Source organism: Arachis hypogaea, chromosome 18, assembly GCF_003086295.3.
Source record: "Arachis hypogaea cultivar Tifrunner chromosome 18, arahy.Tifrunner.gnm2.J5K5, whole genome shotgun sequence".
Classification (NCBI taxonomy): Eukaryota; Viridiplantae; Streptophyta; class Magnoliopsida; order Fabales; family Fabaceae; genus Arachis; species Arachis hypogaea.
Window position 1 is genome coordinate 96,698,683 of NC_092053.1, and position 19,273 is coordinate 96,717,955.

The 19,273-nt window shown below is 36.2% G+C and overlaps 1 non-coding gene and 1 pseudogene across 1 annotated transcript; one reads left to right on the forward strand and one right to left on the reverse strand.

Moving 5' to 3' along the window:
- Positions 1–5,792: 5,792 nt before the first annotated feature.
- Positions 5,793–5,901, forward strand: LOC112773356 (small nucleolar RNA R71). The gene has a single exon (XR_003187910.1). It is a non-coding gene; the product is annotated as a small nucleolar RNA R71 (small nucleolar RNA).
- A 7,736-nt stretch (positions 5,902–13,637) lies between these two features.
- LOC112770182 (protein S-acyltransferase 8-like) lies at positions 13,638–14,809 on the reverse strand (annotated as a pseudogene).
- Positions 14,810–19,273: the final 4,464 nt, after the last annotated feature.

A 19,273-nucleotide genomic window follows, 5' to 3' on the forward strand; every position in this document is an offset into this window, starting at 1 on the left:
GAGGTTTAGAAACTCATACTGATAGAGAATACAATGTGAAAAATGAAATATGGCTTAAGTGGGTGTCCTCCCTTGATGAGAGGTGTAAAAGTCTTTAAATACTAAACTAATGACTAAGGATTATATTAAGAAGGGTAAAACAGTCTTAGTGCTAAAATCTACTTTTGGGGCCCACTTGATGAGTGTTTGGGCTGACTTTGATTGAGATACACGTGCTAGGAGGCCTCTAGGGCATTGAATGCTGGCTACAGGATCCTTTTTGGCGTTGGACGCTGGTCTCTTCTCCCTTGGGCGTTGGATGCCAGAACAGGGCAAGAAGCTGGCGTTGAATGCCAATTTTGGGCCTTTATTTCTGAAGCAAAGTATAGACTATTATACATTTCTGGAAAGCCCTGGATATTAGCTTTCCATAGCCGTCAAGAACGCTCCATTTGGACTTCCATGGCTCCAGAAAAGCTTTTTCGAGTGCAAGGAGGTCAGATCCGGCAGCATCTACAGTGCTTTCTCTGCCTCTGAATCAGACTATTGCTCCAACTCCTCAATTTCAGCCAAAAATTACCTGAAATTACATAAAAACCCACAAACTCAAAGTAGAATCTAAAAATATGAAATTTGCACTAAAACCTATGAAAACTTAATAAAGCTTAAACAAAACATACTAAAAACTATATAAAAATAATGGCAAAAAGCGTATAAAATATCCGCTCATCACAACACCAAACTTAAACTGTTGTTTTTTCCCCAAGAAACTTTAAACAAAGTAGGATAAAATGAAGAGTAAGATACAATAAATCTCAGAGTTTTCAATGAAGATCAATTTCAATTAGATGAGCGGGGCTTAGTAGCTTTTTGCTTTTGAATAGTTTTGGCATCTCACTATCCATTGAAACTCAAAGTGTTGGCATCTTTAAGAACTTAGAATCCAGATGATATTATTGACTCTTCTAGTATATTTATTTTTTTATATTATTATTATTGAACACAGCTTTTAGAGTCTTGGCCATGGCCCTAAGTACTTTGTTTTCCAGTATTACCACTGGATACATAAATGCCACAGACACTTAACTGGGTGAACCCTTTCAGATTGTGATTCAGCTTTGCTAGAATCCTAGATAGAGGTGTCCAGAGTTCTTAAGTACACTCTTTTTGCTTGGGATCACAACTTTAATTGCTCAGTCTCAAGCTTTTCACTTGACACCTTCACACCACAAGCATATAGTTAGGGACAACTTGTTTGAGCCGCTTAGGCCAAGATTTGTTTCTTTTTGGCCCTCTTAACCATTGATGCTCAAAGCCTTGGATCCTTTTACCCTTGCCTTTTGGTTTAAAGGGTTATTGGCTTTTTGCTCTTGCCTATTGGTTTAAAGAGCTATTGGCTTTTTCTACTTTTTATTTCTATTTATGTTTTTTCGCATGCATACATATTGTTTTTTTTCTTTTATTGCAACATGCTTTTTTTTTCTTTTTCTTTTTGCTGCTTTTCCTTGCTTCAAGAATCAATTTTTGAGATTTTTCATATTACTAATAATACTTCTCATTTTTCATCATTCTTTCAAGAGCCAACATTCATAAATTCCAACTTCAAATATGCACTATTCATTTATACATTCAGAAATCAAAAGCAATGCCACCACATCAAAATAATTGACTATTCTTATTATATAAATCAAAGTTTATGTACCTCTCAATTCTTTTTAAATTAAATATTTTTCTTTTAAGCAAGGTGAGAGATATATGGAACATTTTATAGCCTTAAGACATAGATGATCATGCAACAAGAACAAGAGAACAGACAACAAAACATAATAGAAAACAGAAAAATAACATAAGAAAGGGAATTAAGAGAACGAATCCACCTTAGTGATGGCGGCTACTACTCCACCTTGAGGATCCAATGTAGTGCTTGATCTCTTCAATGACATGCCCTTGTCTCTGTTGTTCTTCCCTCATGGCCCTTTGATCTTCTCTCATGGCCCTTTGGTCTTCTCTTATTTCATTGAGGATGGTGGAATGCTCTTGATGCTCCAACCTCAATTGCTCCATATTAGTGTTTAATTCTCCAAGAGAATTATGCAATCGATCCCAATAACCTTGAGGAGGAAAGTGCATCCATTGAGGTATCTTAGAGATCTCATGTTGAGGCGGTTGCACAGGCTCTTGTGCATGCCCTCTAGTTTGCTCCATCCTTTTCTTAGTGATGGGCTTATCCTCCTCAATGAAGATGTCTCCTTTTATGACAATTCCAGCTGAATTGCATAGGTGACATATGAGATGAGGGAATACTAGCCTTGCTTTGGTGGAAGGCTTCTCAGCTATCTTGCACAGTTCTTGAGGAATCACCTCATGTACTTCTACCTCACTTCCAATCACGATGCAATGGATCATGATGGCTCGTTCTATGGTCACTTCTGACCAATTGCTAGTAGGGATGATGGAGCATTGGATGAACTCCAACCATCCTCTAGCCACAGCTTGAGGTCAACCCTTCTCAGTTGAATGGGCTTGCCTTGGGAATCCCTTTTCCTCTGTGCTCCCTCCACACAGATGTCTGAGAGCACTTGATCTAGTCTCTAATCAAAGTTGACTCTTCTAGAGTAAGGATGTGGGTCTATTTGCATTAAAGGAAAGTTAAACGCCAACCTCACACTTTCCGGGCTAAAATCTAAGATTCTCCCTCGGACCATGGTGCTCCAATTCTTAGGATTTGGGTTCACACTAATGTCATGATTTTTTGTGAAACATGCATTAGCATAGAACTCTTGTACTATTAAGATCCCAACTTCTTGAATGGGATTGGTTAGGACTTCCCAACCTCTTCTCTGAATCTCTCTTTGGATCTCCGAATACTTATTCTTCTTGAGCCTAAAAGGGACCTCAGGGATCACCTTCTTCTCTGCCACTACTTCATAGAAGTGGTCTTGGTGGGCTGTGGTGATGAATCTCTCCATCTCCCAAGATTCAGAGGTGGTAGCTATGGCCTTTCCTTTCCTCTTTCTAGAGAATTCTCCGACCTTGGGTGCCATAAGTGGTAATGGAAAGCGAAAAGCAACACTTTTCCCATACCAAACTTAAAATCTTTGCTCATCCTCGAGCAAAAATAAACTGGATAGAAGAATAGAGTAGAAGAAGAAGAATATAGAAGGAGGTAGAGGGAGAAAGTAATTCAGCCAAGGGGGCTTTAGAATGTATCAAGTGTGTGTGTATGAAGGGTTAGTAAGATGGGGTATTTATAGGAGTAGGCTAGGTTAGGGTTCGGTCATGGGTGGGTTAAATGGGAGGGAAATTTGATTTCAAAGTGGGTAGGGGTTGGTGGGAGTTATGATGATTTTGGAGAAGTTATATGGATGTGATTGGGCTAGGGTTTATAGGGAAGAGTGTATGGGGAAGTGTGAAAGTAAGAAGAAAGAAGTGGAGTAGGTAAAGATGCTGTGGGACCCACTGGTCCTGAGAGGCTAGGAAATTCAGATTTCCTGCCCTCTGCATGGGAGTTGAACGCCCAGCACTTGCCCATGGCTGGCGTTCAATGCCAGCAAGGCTGCCATTTTGGGCATTAAACGCACAGGGTCTGCCCCTGGCTGGCGTTCAATGCCAGCAATACACTCCATTCAGAGTGTTTTGTTTTCATTGCTGAACCTTTCTGTCTCTGTTGTGACTACTGCACATGATCATGAACCTAAAGAAATAACTAAAGAAAAACAAACTTAATGAATTAAAACAAAATAGAACTAACTAAATAGGGTTGGGTTGCCTCCCAACAAACGCATCTTTAACGTCACTAGCTTGACGGTTAGCTCCTTACGAAGATTGATACGGGCTCAGAATTTTGCCCCTTACAGTGAACTTTCTTCCTGTCTTCTCATGGATGAGCTCTACATGCTCTAAAGACAGGACACGACCCACTGTATGTGGTATGACTGGCTTCTTAGTGAAGACAACTCTCATGCCAAGTGAGAGACCTTCAGTTGGGATTTTCTTGTCTCTCCAGCCTTTAGGCACTTTATTCTTAGTACCTTTGTGCTCAGTGCTTGTTAACGGCTGCCCAACACCAAACTTAGAATTGGTGTTTGGGGACTTAGTAAAGCTCTGCACTGAAAGAGATGGTTGGAACACTAAGTGTTGCACAGTTATCTCTCTATTCTCAGAGGGAGAGTTGGGGTGAGGCATCTTGAACAAGATGTGGTCCTCGCCTAGTTGTAAAATCAGTTCTCCCTTAGCTACATCAATGATAGCATTGGCAGTGGCTAGGAAAGGTCTTCCAAAGATGATGGATTCATCCTCATCTTCCCCAGTGTCTAAGATAATGAAGTTTGTAGGGATGTAAAGGTTCTCAACCTTCACCAAGACATCCTCTACTAAGCCATATGCTTTCTTCATTGATTTGTCTGCCATCTCTAGTGAGATATTTACAGCTTATACTTCAAAGATTCCCAGCTTCTCCATTACAAAGAGTAGCATGAGGTTTATACTTGACCCAAGGTCACACAGAGCCTTCTCAAAGGTTATGGTGCCTATAGTGTAAGGAATTAGGAAGCGTCTAGGATCTGGAAGCTTTTGAGGTAGCTTCAGCTGAGCCAAAGCATTGAGTTCTTTGGTAAGCACTGGAGGTTCTTCCTCCAAAGGCTTTGTACCAAATAACTTGGCATTTAGCTTCATGAGAGCTCCTAGGTACCGAGCAACTTGCTCTTCCCTAATGTTCTCATCCTCATCAGAGGATGAGTATTCATCAGAACTTATGCACTGTAGGAGTGCATGCAAAGGAACCTTTATGGTCTCTATATGAGCCTTGGCTTCTTTTAGTTCTTGGATAGGGATTTCTTGATTGGATATTGAGCACTCAGAGGGTGTGCCATTATTGGCGTTCAACGACAGTTCCCTTACTATTTTGGGCATTGAACGCCCAGTGATATGCTCTTTACTGGCGTTCAACGCCAGGCTCTTGCCATTTTAAGTGTTAAACGCCCAGTGAGATATTCCTCACTGGCGTTCAATGCCATCCCAGTCTCTCCAGATTTGGCCTCAGCCTCTGTGGTGATGGCCTTGCACTCTTCTCTTAGATTCACTTCAGTGTTACTAGGAAGAGTGTCAGGAGGAGCCTCAGGGATCCTCTTGCTTATCTGACCAACTTGTACCTCCAAATTTCTGATGAAGGACCTTGTTTCATTTATGAAAGTATGAGTGGTCTTAGAGAGGTTGGAGACTATAGTGACTAAGTCAGAGAGGCTCTGCTTAGGGGTCTCCATATTCCCTTGAGAAGATGGGAATGGTGGTCTGTTGTTGAACCTGTTTTGGTTCCTTCCACCTTGATTATTGTTGAAACCTTGCTGAGGTTTCTATTGATCCTTCCATGAAAGATTAGGATGATTCCTCCATGAGAGATTGTAGGTGTTTCCATAGGGTTCTCCTATGTAATTCACCTCTTCCATGGTGGGTTGATCAAGATCATAAGCTTCTTCTTTAGATGAAGCTTCGTGAGTGCTACCAGCTGCAGCTTGCATTCTAATCAAATGCTGAGAGATCATGTTGACCTATTGGGTCAAGATCTTGTTTTGAGCCAATATGGCATTCAGAGTGTCTACTTCAATAACTTCTTTCTTCTGAGTTGCCCCATTGTTCACAGGATTTCTTTCAGAAGTGTACATGAATTGGTTGTTAGCGACCATCTCAATGAGTTCTCTTTCCTCTTCAGGCATTTTCTTTAGGTGGAGTGATCCACCAGCAAAACTATCTAATGATATTTTGGACATCTCAGACAGGCAAGCCATCAAAGAAGATTCCTAAGATAGACCATTCTGAGAGCATGTTAGGAGGACACCTCCTGATCAGTTGCTTGTATCATTCCCAAGCTTCATAGAGGGATTCACCTTCTTTTTGTCTGAAGGTTTGAACTTCTACTCTGATTTTGCTCATCTTTTGAGGAGGAAAGAACTTGGCCAAGAGAATTCAACCATATTTTGCACTGTCTATAACAGCAAAGGGAAAGAGCATAAGTCTATAGACCTCAGGATCCACTCCATTGGTCTTAACAGTGCCACATATATTCAAGAATTCTGACAGGAATTTATGTGGATCTTCCAATAGAAGTCCATGGAACTTACAATTCTGTTGTAGAAGAAAGACTAACTGAGGCTTAAGCTCAAAGTTGTTAGCTCTAATGACAGGTATAGAGATACTTCTTCCATAGAAGTTAGAGGTAGGCTTGGTGTAAGCACCAAGAACCTTTCTTGCCTCTCCTTCATGATTAGGTTTGGCTGCCATGTTTTCTGCTTCTAGTTTGAAATTTTCTAAGAGGTTTCTTCCGAAATGTTGTGCTTTTGCTTGTTGCAAATGCTTCCTCAGAGTTTTCTCAGGTTCAGGATTAGGATCAAAGAGAGGTTCTTTATCTCTGTTCCTGGTCATAAACAAGAAAGAGAAAATAAGAAAGAAGAAGAATGGGAGCTCTATGTTCAAGAACAGAGGACTCCTTGTGAGATGTGAACAAGAAAGAAGAATGAAGATAGAGAGGAGAGAAGAAGAATTCAAATATTAGAAGTAAAAAGAGAAACAAGAATTAAAATATTTTTGTTTTTATTTTATTTATTTATTAAATTCGAAATTGAAGGTTAATTAACTAAAAAGATTTGAACATTAATTGATGAATTTCAAAAAAGAAGAGAGAGAAAGAGAAGAAGAATTTTTGAAAATTAGAAGAGAGAGGAATTAGTTAGGAAGTTTTGAAAAAGAAGAAAGAGAAAACAAGTAACTATTTAAGAAAGATTTGAAAACAAGATAAGATAGAAGATTAGAAAAGATTTGATTTTGAAAATATTTGAAAAAATCAACAAGATAAGATAAGAATTGAAAAGATTTTAAAATTAAAATTTAAAAGAAGATAAGATAGAAAAGGTTTTGAATTAAAAAAAAAGATAAGTTAGATAAGAAATATAAGATAAGGAAGTTAAGAAAAGATAAGTTTTAAATTGAAAAGATTTGAAATCAAAATTAAAAAGGTAGTTTTTAACTTAAAAAGATTTGAAATTTAAACTTTAAAAGAAAGATAAGATAAGAAAGAATCAAATTCTAAAAAAAAAGATTTTAAAAGATTTTAAAAAGATAAGATTTGAAATTTGATTTTTGAAAAAGATTTTATTTTGAAATTAAGATAAGATATGATTTTGATTTTGAAATTAAAATTTGAAATTTTCGAAAATAATGTGAAATAAAGATAGAAAATATATTTTTTATTTTTGAATTTAATGAAGAATGAGAAAAACACACAAAAGACACCAAACTTCAAATTTTTAGATCTAAGGACACCTAGTATGCGAAAATTATAAAGAAAAATACCTAAAGACACCAAACTTAAAAATTTTAAGATCAAAACAAAAAGAAAAACAAGAACACTTTGAAGATCAAGAAGAACACCAAAAACAAAACTCAAGGAATTTAAAGAAAACAAGAACATGCAAAGGACACCAAACTTAAAAATTTTGAAAACCAAAGACATAATTTTCAAAAATTATAAAGAAAAGACTCAAGAAGACACCAAACTTAAAGCTTGACACAAGACTTAAACAAAAGACACTATTTTTGAAAATTTTTAGAAAGAAGACTCAAGAAATTTGAAAAAGATTCAAACAAGAACAAACATAAAAGACTCAAACCAAATATAAAGATTAATGAAGAAAAGTAAAGATTTTTGAAAAAAAAATTTTGAAAAGGAAATAAAAGACTCAGATAAAATAAAATTAAACCTATAAAGAAAAGGAAATTACCTAATCTAAGCAACAAGATAATCCGTTAGTTTTCCAAACTCGAACAATCCCCGGCAATGGCGCCAAAAACTTTGTGCGTGGAATTACACTTCGCACAATAGAACCAGCAAGTGCACTGGGTCGTCCAAGTAATACCTGAGCGAGTCAAGGTCGATCCCACAAGGATTGTGATTTGAAGTAAGATATGGTTATCTTGTAGATCTTAGTCAAGCGGATAGAATGGTTGTTTGATTGTTTAAACGCATAAAAAGAAAATAAAAATAATGTTACTCAGTTGATGGTAAATACAATGGATGGAAGATGGTTAAGGCTTGGAGATGCTTTGTTCTTTTGGATTAACTCCGATCTTACTGTCTTCTTCAACTGTGAATGATTTCTTCTATGGTAGGCTGTATGTGATCAACGCCGGTTGAGAGGTCGCCAATGCTCCTCCAGATCTGAACCCCAGGGTTAGTGCGGATCCAGTCTGATTGAGGGTGAAGCTCCTGCAATCCATTCTCCTTTGTGATCCTACTCAAAATGCCACAGACAAGGTCGAATTTTCTGGATCAGAGAATGATGTGCCTTTGATTCTAGACTCTACCCCAAGGACTCTAATCTCCCGGTACCTTGGCTGAACTAGTGTCTCGGGAAGTCCCTAACGAAGTCGTGCTAGTGGTTCATCATTGTCCGATGAAAGACTCACTCTGAACCCTTGTAGAATGAGATAACCTTGTGCCGATTCAACGTAATCATAAAGATGATGAATGAAGATACATCTTAGAATAGAGAATCAAACACGAATTAAAATAGAACAGTAATTTTTTTTATCCATGAAACTCAGCACAGCTCCTCTCCTCAACCTAAGAGGTTTAGAAACTCATACTGATAGAGAATACAATGTGAAAAATGAAATATGGCTTAAGTGTGCATCCTCCCTTGATGAGAGGTGTAAAAGTCTTTAAATACTAAACTAATGACTAAGGATTACATTAAGAAGGGTAAAATAGTCTTTTAGTACTAAAATCCACTTCTGGGGCCCACTTGGTGAGTGTTTGGGCTGAGTTTGATTGAGATCCACGTGATAGGAGGCCTCTAGGGCATTGAACACTGGCTAGGGGGTCCTTTTTGGGCGTTGGACGGTGGTCTCTTCTCCCTTGGGCGTTGGACGCCAGAATAGGGCAGGAAGCTGGCGTTGAACGCCTATTTTGGGCCTTCAATTCTAAAGCAAAGTATGGACTATTATACATTGCTGGAAAGCCCTGGATGTTAGCTTTCCACAGACATTGAGAATGCTCCATTTGGACTTCTGTATCTCTATAAAAGCTCTTTCGAGTGCAAGGAGGTCAGATTCAGATAGCATTTGCAATGCTTTCTCTGCCTCTGAATTAGACTTTTGCTCCAGGTCCTCAATTTTAGCCAGAAATTACCTAAAATTGCATAAAAACCCACAAACTCAAAGTAGAATCCAAAAATGTGAATTTTGCACTAAAACCTATGAAAAATTAATAAAACTTGAACAAAAACATACCAAAAATTATATGAAAATGATGGCAAAAAGCGCATAAAATATCTGCTCATCACTCTTGAATCACTTCAACATGCTCAATAGAGAGAATCCGGTTCACCGTGTATGGTAATATGGGATAATGAGTGAACACCACTTTTAATCCTGGTGAGAAATCTTCAGTGGGGATCTTCTTGTTCCTCCATCCCTTGGGCACCTTCGTCTTGGGACCATTTCCCTTGGGGATGATGAACACCCAACACCAAACTTAGATTTGATATTAGGGAGAATTGTATTGGTTCCCACCAAAGGAGGTTTGAGTTGTAAACTCTGCTTTACTTCAGTCAGGGATCCTTGGAGACTTGGGCTAGTGAGTTCACTCTTCATGCAAGTGCCTCCTTCATTTGAGTGCTGTATATGTTTAAAAACTTTGAAGACTAAATAATCCTCATGCATTCTTGGAACCAATTTACCTTTTTTCATATCAATCAGAGCTCTCTTAGTGACCAGGAATGGTCTTCCTAGGATTATAGAATTGTCTTCATCCTCTCCCATGTCAAGGATCAGAAAATCTATAGGGAGAAAAAGTTTTCCAACCTTGACCGAGAAATTCTCCATTATTTCATGTGCATGTTTTAGAGACTTTTTTGCCATTTGTAATGCTATCCTTGTTGGTTGTGCCTCTTGGATTTGCAACTTCTTCATTACAGACAAGGGAATCAAATTGATACTTGCACCTAGATCATATAAGGCTTTGTCAAAAGTTGTGCTCCCAATGGTGTATGGAATCTGAAAGCTTTCTGGATCTGGCATCTTTCTTGGCAATTTCCTCTGAATTATTGCACTGCATTCCTTGGTCAAGACCACTATTTTATCTCCCTTTAGGGTCTTTTTCTTAGAGAGTACACCTTTCATGAACTTAACATAGAGAGGCATTTGCTCCAGAACCTCAGCAAAAGGAATATTGATTTGCAACTTTTTGAAAACTTCCAAGAACTGTGAGAATTGCTTGTCCTTAGTCTCCTTTTGGAGCTTCTGAGAGTATGACATCTTCGGCTTGTACTTAGGGGCCTTGGGTGGGGCGTGTGCTATGGCATCCTCAATCTTTTGTTGGAGCTTCTATTTTCTCTGATCCTTAAGCAACTTGTACTTTCTCTTCTGTCACTGGTTCACTCACTAATGTGATAGCCTTGCACTCTTCTCTTGGATTAGGTACTGTGTCACTAGGAAGAGTGTTAGGAGGCCTCTCAGGTACTTTCTTTCTCAACTGACCTACTTGTATCTCCAAGTTCTAAAAAGAAGTTCTGATCTCCTACATGAAACTTTGAGTGTTCTTGGAGAGTTTTGCAACTATAGAACCCAAGTTAGGAGTATTCTGAGGCTAAGAGGGTGCTTGTTGTGGCTGAGATGCTTGAAACTAACAGTTGTTGAAATTATTTTTATTAAAACCACCCTGAGGATTGTTGAAGTTTGGTTGCCTCTAAGATTGGTCTCTCCACCCAAAGTTAGGATGATTCCTCCATCTTTGATTATATGTCTTAGAGAAAGGATCATTGTTGGAGGTTCTAGAGGCATTGCCCATGAAATTAACCTGTTCACTGGCCATAGTCATAAGTTTCACTTTGAGGAAAACCACAACTCATCTCATAGGAAGTATCTTGAGCATTAACGACTGAGACTTGCATTCCACTCAAATGTTGTGTAAGAGCATTAATCTGCTGAGATATAGCCTTGTTCTGGGCAAGAATAGCATTCAAGGTATCCAACTCCATGACTCCTTTTTTCACAGAGGTCCTTTCAGAAGAGTATAAATACTAGTTGTTAGCAACCATCAATCAACTCCATAGCTTCATTAGGGGTCTTTTTCATATGGAGTGGCCCTCCTATAGAATTATCCAGGGACATCCTAGCAGTCTTAGAGAAGATATCAAGAGAACACTTCCTGAGCAACATAGAGAACATATCAAGAGAACACTTCCTGAGCAACATATCTAGGAATATCTGCAACTATATTCAGTCTGAGAACATATAAAGAGGACACTTTCTAAGCATTAACTTATACCTTTCTCAGACTTCATAGAGAGACTCATCCTCCCTCTGCCTGAAGGTCTAAACATCCGTCCTCAACTTAATTAGCTTTTAAGGAGGAAATAACATAGTCAGAAACCTATTGGCCACCTTATCCCACACTACTACATACTTGACTTTTACTAACATTTAAAAAATGTTACGAAATCATATTAAAATGTTACCTATGTATATTAGTAACATTTTAACAAATGTTAAATATACCCTATGTTACTAAAGAGTTTTACTAACATTTGTCTAAAGATTTAATAACATTTAATAAAAATGTTACAATAGACCTTCTATAGTAATATTTTGAAAAATGTTACAATAGACTTTTCTTAGTAACACTTAGAGAAATGTTACAATAGATATTTTTTGTAACACTTAGAAAAATGTTACCATAGATAATTTTTGTAACACTTAAAAAATGTTACCATGGATATTTTTTGTAACACTTACAAAATGTCACAATAAGTCTTTCTAATAACACTTTAAAAAATGTTATAATAGATCTTCTATAGCAATACTCTAATAAATGTTACAAAAGATCTTCTTTACTAACACTAAAATAATATTACAATAAATCTTTAGTAACATTTAAATGCACAAATTTTTTTTCAACTAAATATTCTATACCCACTTTACAAATTAAACCCAAGATATTTAAACACTAAATTAGTCCGATAGATGAAAATTCAGAACACAAGTTACCAATATAATTTATTTCTCTATGTGGCTAGTTTGTACATCATGAGTTTCTGTTAGTTGCCTCTTGAGTAAGAGAAGAATGAAAAACCTACAAAAAAAATAACAACTATTTTAAGGTACCAATACTAATATTCTCACTTAACAAGAAAGAAAAAGCAATATCAGCTTTATTTAAAGGTAAAACATATTACTTCAACTAATCTTAATATGATTATTACAAAGCATGAACCATAAATGCTATTTTAACTTCTTCGGTTTTAATTCTAAATATAGAGGACTTTGATTTACTATAACTATTGATGGAGCGATTAATATACATCTGTACATACATGATACATATGTATACAGCTGCAGAGTGCAGATGCTCTGTGTGCATGCATATATTTCATATCATAATTTTAGCAGATATTAAAAATTGCCAAACACTACTTGCTCAATGCAGAATAATCCAAATTGCCAAACACTACTTGCTCTTACAAATTAATGAAATTCTCCAAACTAACTAAAGACAAGAAAATAATATTAGTAGCCACCCAACCAGCTAAAATCAACAATTTCAATTAATCAATTTAGACAAACTTTAACTTAGAAAAAAATTGCAAAGAATGATATAAGTACCTCTTTCTCAGCAACAACAACTTCATGATTTTTGAAGTTTTGGCCTTTATATATTAGCAACTAGCAAGTGCCAGCTTGTGGAAAACCCTAGTTGAAGAAAGCTAAGCCTACGGCAGCAACAGTTGGGGCAACAACTATTGGGTTGATTTACCTGCAAGAAATTAAGGTTAGCTTACATTTGATATGAAGGAGAAAAAGTTTGAAAGAACTTGAAAAAATACTAATAATAATAGATTGTGATATATTGTTCATTAAACCCAACAATTCAGGAAAGGTAGTAGGTCTAACCGTCTAAGTTTGGTAGAAGCAAAATAGTAATTAAAAAAAAACACAAAGGGTTTGACATTTAAGAGCAAAAAGAAGTATTAGGTTTAAATTTTATAGAAAAAGAAGAGAAAGCTAAACAAAAAATGATTATTATGGGAAGTATTAATCTTTACTTGAGCTCCTTGTTTCAAGTCACCTGAATAAACAACAACATAAGTTCCAAAAAGAAAGGCTTATATTTAAACCTAAATTTGTTTAAGAACACATTATATAGAAATATTAAAAACTCAAACTATTGATCGTTACACAGGAAATTTGAGTAGACTCTCTTGACAAGTTCTCCATTTTCATTTGTATACACAAGATGTTTCACACATAGAGAAACCTAGGTGAGTGAATGAGAGCATCATATCAAATATATCAGATTGCAGAGCAATTAAAGTATGAACAGAACGAAAGGATATAACCCAAATCATGTATAGGTCTCCAAAATAGGACTCACAATTTTTTATGAGTCTCCAAGATCACCAAGAGCACTGCTAGCAATAGAATACAATCCGAGCTTGTGAGGCTTTCCATTCTTGTCAATGCCATCTGGAATCACTCCAATTGATTGTCCTTCTCTGTAAGAAACCTCTCCTGAAATAATTAATTACAATTAGTTACAATCACTGAACCAGCAATAGACAAATAAAAAAGCACAGAAAGTTAATTAAGGTATCACTCCTTTCGATTTTCTATATTCGCGTTGAAAAATCCTTATTAAGGTATCAAAACAAGAAATGTAAAAAGATTTAAACTCACCTGGTTTGTGCCTATAAGGTACAAATGAAAACCAGTTAGTCCACCAACAAACCACAGAGAGATGAAACAATAAGCCATGAGTATCACAGATGCAGGGGATTCTTTCATTGCCTTCCAAACTGTGCCATCATAGTTATCCACCCGAACCTTGATATAGTAATCTGAGATGGAAAAGACATAGATGCAGAGTAGAGTTGCTGAAGAAACAAATAGAAATAAGTAATGGTAGTTCCTCTGCGCATCAGAAAGGCCACGAAAAAATAAATGAAAAACTGATAAGAACAAAGCAAAACTAGTAAGAAATAGAGCATAAATGAAGAACAACACACTTCACATGAAAAAAATAAATTAAGTCATGAATGTCAACTATCATACCAGACCAATACATTGTCCCACCCAAGGACAATGGTGGTCGAAATGCTCAAACACAGTTGTTGCAAATGGAGCAATGCAAGCAACGCAGAGGTCGATACAGCATACAAGTTTCACAGTACTTTACCCTTATAGTATGGCCATTGATTATTACATCTTTTATTCGGGAAAACTGAAGGCTAGGCGTTTGTCGGCCACCCCCACCATCAACAGATTCGTAGCGTAACTCTTTCTCTGGTTGATGTGAATTCCTTGGAATAATGCCCGGATCACGTGAGGAAGTAAGGAAGAGAAGCATCAACACCTAGAGACAAAGACTGTGGTATTAAACTGTAGAAAGCAGTCTCATGATGACATATGATAACCTTTTTTAAATTTGGGCCTTTGAAATTAGAAATGAACAAGTTTTGACAACATAGATAAGGATAGAATCATCAACCAATAAACTAAGGGAAGAAGGCAATGATACTTACAAGAAAAGTAAATAGAATTGCCACCACTAGAATAGCATATCCTGAATCATATGAAGAAAATTGATGCCGAAGATGCCTCGCTACAAAATAAGATATTTTCCCTCAGTAAAAAAAAAGAAAATGAAAAAGAAGAAAAAGTTGGTAAACTATAAAATAACTAAGCACACTCAATCCACAAATGAAAGAGAAAAGGAGACTAAGTAATTATAGATAGTTAATTAATAGTTTTAATTAATTAATTAATTACCTGGTGCTTGCATATTCATAAAGCTTGCCAGTGCTGGATAACACAATCAATCCAACTTTAACATCAAAGAGAATGGATAATCTTTAGCTTTCTTCAGCAATCCATTCCTTCCCTTCGAAAATGTTACTTGCCGGCTCGTTGAATTGTCGATCCTTCGAATCGAAATATTTCCTCGCCCCATCGCAATCAATTTTAGGGTTCCTACCTCCTCAAATTAAACATCTACTTTGATTTGACCTACTAGATCATAAGTCAACAAACTCATTAAGATCAATTAGCTATTCAACTTTCACGGAGCTAATTGGATTAAAACTTCTACAGATTTGAAGAGGGAATTAGTTTATTTTTACTAAACTCAGACTCTTCCGATTCGAAGAGATTTGAAGAATCAGCTACAACTATGAAAATCAAACCCTAAAAATTTGAAGAGAATCACCTATGATTTCAAATCTTACCTTACTGGAATGAAATTGAGTCTGCGATTGAATCATGCATGAGATCGACGAGGCAGAGCGAGAGATCGAGAGGAGGCAAAACCAAAAATTGAGGAGGCAGAACAAGATCGAGAGATTCAGAGAACTGAGAGATTAAGGAGTCAGAGCGAGATTGAAGAGTGAGCGTGGATTCGATTTCAGAGAAGTAAGAATTTTTTTATTTATGAAATTAGGAATAGGTAACAGTTTTTGTAAACTTTTTATAAAAATTAAACTCATTTACTGACATTTTATTAAAAATGTTACTTAATATTTAATTTTATTATAATTACTAACATTTTAATAAATGTTTAAACATAAATGTTACTAAATGTGTGAAATGTAGTAGTGCCAAGTGCCCAAGCTCCTTGGGCTGAGTGTCAAGCCACTGTTTAGCTCGGTCTCGTACATCAAATGGGCAGAGAAGTAGCTTGCAAATATCAAGATGAACTCCATTAGTCTTCACAATGTCACAAATCTGCAGGAAATTAAAAATAAACAAATTTGGATCTTCCTGCGATAGTCTATGAAACTGGTGATTCTGCTACACCAGAGAGATCAACTGAGGTTTCAGCTCAAAGTTATTTGCAGTAACAGGGGGTACAAAAATGCTATTCCGATAGAATCCAAGCTATGAGTAGTATAAGAGCCAAGTGTTCTCCTAGGTTGTGCAGGCATGTTAGGAGGAGGATTAACAACATTGGCATTAACCTCGTTGTTGTTATTGTTGAGCTCCGTAGTAGACTCTTCAACTTCTTTCTCAAAATTATCCCTGAGGTTCTCGCCAGCTTTATAATCTCTAGCTTGTTGTAGACGCCGCCTTCAGGTTCTCTCAATCTCAGGATCAAAGTCTAAAAGAGGCTCTTTGTTCCTGTTCTTGCTCATAAACAACAGAAAATAAAGAAAAAGTACAAATCTCTACGTCATAGTGCAGAGAATTTTCAGTGAGGTATCCTATGTAAATAAAATAAATTAAAATAAACTGAACAACTAGTGCGGTATTTTAGAACCATAAATTAACCGACAAGTGCACCGGGTAGTACCAAGTAATACCTCAGGTGAGTAAGGGTCGATCTCACAAGGATTGATAGACTAAGCAATAATGGTCGAATAATTCCTTAGTCAGGCAAGCAGAAAGTGATGTTTTGAGGGTTCAAAAAGCATTAAATAATAGTTCAGAGAGTAGAAAATGCAAACAACGGAATGGTGTGAAGTATATGAGAGAAAGCAGTTAAGGTGTCGGAGGTGTTTACTTTTTTAGATTAACTTTTCTTACCAACTATTTTAATCATGCAAGATTCATTTCATGGCAAACTGTCAGTGACTAAACCCTAATGTCTTAGTGATTTAGTCTCCTCTAATCTATTTAACTGCCAATGTCTTGGTCACTTAATTTCGATTAGAGGGTTAAGTTCAATTCTAGTTTATGACCACAAAAACCCTAATTAACAATTTAGGAGAAATTTACTTTCAAGCTATTGTTCAGGTAAGATATCTCTTCCAAGAATCACAAGAACGCATATAGAATAAGGGTTATTCTTCCGATCTACCCAGTCTCACAAAATGAAGAACGAAAGTAATCCTTGAAATTGGATCAGTACATTAATCAAAATAGAAGAATAATAATCTTAATTCATAGCAATAAACAGAGCTCCTAACCTTAACCAAGGAGGTTTGTGGCTTATGCTTCAGAGAAAAACTAGGGTTCAGAAAAATGTGAAAGTGCGGAAGTAAGAAGATCCCCGAGGGATGAATCTTTTCCCTCTTTTATCTAACCTAATTTGATTTAAAATTAAAATAAAATAATAAATTCTAAACCTAAAATATTTGTTTGCAATTAAAAATAACTAAAATAAAATAAAATAGAACAATTAAAAGATAAATCCAACTAAAGATGCTCCTTTGGTGAAGTGTGATCCGGATCATTGACGCTAAATGCCAGCTTGGCGTTTAGCGCTCTAGTGGTCAGCTCCAACTCTTCTCTTTCTTGCACAAAACTCTGCCAAACTGATCTGAATTTCACCTGAAATAATTAAAACACCAAAACAACTCAAAGTAGCATCCAAGGAGGATTTTAATCCTAAAATATACTTAAACTCAATCAATTCTAATTTAAAATAAATAAAAAATAAGGAAAAGATGCTCATGCATCAACAACTAACACAAGAATTTTCGAAAATCAATAAGGAAGATAAGCCACTAAATTCGAAAATACATGAAAAGAAAATTAATTAGGGAAAACAAAATAAGATCACTAAGGGGACACCAAACTTAATTTCAAAATTAAGGAAAAATTTTTAACTAAAACAAAACTAAATTTTCAAAAGTTTAAAGAACAAAAACAAATAAAAACTAAAAACTAAGAATGCCTAATGTAAGCAATCAGACAATAGTTAGTTGTTGATTGATAAACTCCAATTTTGTGGTTTATCTTGTGCTTATTTTGAGGGATTTTATCACCTTTTCTCACATTTATTCAATGAAATAGCATGGTTTTGCAATTCTCCCTTGATTTGTGCTTAAATGTGAAAACATGCTTTTTAGGCCCTAAAATTGGTGATTTTAATCCACTTTAATTCCATTTGATGCCTTGATATGTTTGTTGAGTAATTTCAGGTTCATAAGGCAAGTATTGGATGGAAGAAGTGAGAAGAAAAGTATGCAAGTGGGAGAACTCATGAAGAAATGAGGGAACCGTAAAGCTGTCAAGTCCGACCTCTTCGCACTCAAATGACCATAACTTGAGCTACAGAGGTCCAAATGAGGCAGTTCCAGTTGTGTTGGAAAGCTAACATCCGAGGCTTCGAAATGATATAAAATCTGCCATATGTTGCTTCGCGTTCAGGGGCGCGCACGCGCACTTTGCGCGCACGCGCCGATGCTGTCCGTGGCCCACTTTAATGAAATCGCCCCCAGCGATTTTGCAGCTCCTTTTGGGCCCAATCCAACCCATTTCTGATGCTATTGAACCCAAGGATTGAAGGGGGAATGAAGGGAGTAGTCATAGTTAAGTTTTTCATCATGTTTTAGGTTAGAATTCTAGAGAGAGAAGCTCTCTCTTCTCTCTAGAATTTAGGGTAGTTTAGGTTTAAATTTTCTTAAATCCAACTTTTAATTCTTGTTTTAATTTAGTTTCTCCTTTTAATTTCTTGTTGTTACATCTCTATTCTTCTAGTTTTACTTGTCATTTCCTTTATTTTACCATTTTTATGTTTATGAACAATTGTTGGATTTGATTTACTTTTAATGCAATTTTATGTTTGATGTTCTTTTTATTGATGAATTGAATTGTTGATTTACTTTTCTTGCAATTGGTAGTTGGTAGATTTATTATTCTTGCACTTTTATTATGCTTTCCTTTATTGCCTTCCAAGTGTTTGATAAAATGTTTGGAAGGATGTTAGAGTAGATTTTGAGCATTCTTGGCTTGGAAAGAGTGATTGGGCAATTTTGAGTCATGAAAACCCAACTTATGTTGGCGATCTAGAGTTGTTAGCTAATATTGTTTCCATTGACGCTAATCTTTTGCTATTTTAATTAGTAAGTTGGTTAGGACTTTTGGATTGAGATTAGCTAGTCTCGTTAGACTTTCTCCCTATTTGTTGGAGTTGACGTAATGAGATAAATTCTTGTTTATATTTGTGACATGATTAATTAGTCTTGTTTGAAATTCTCCCGATGTGTGAGTTAACTAAATAAGGCGAATTAATTATGCATGACTAGGATAGAAAGCCTATGATCTCAATTCTCGCCATGAATGTCTCTCTTTAATTACTTGCTCTCTTTATTTTTCGTGCACATTTATTTTATTGTCCTCTTATCAAACCAAACCCCCCCCCTTGATCTTCATAGCCAATAAGCATACATTTCATTGTAACTCTTCGTGAGACAACCTGGAGTCCAAAATACTCCGGTTATTTCTTATTTGAGGTTTGTTCTTTGTGACGACCTAAATTTTTGCATGAGAGGACTATTGTTGGTTTGGAAACTATACTTTGCAACGA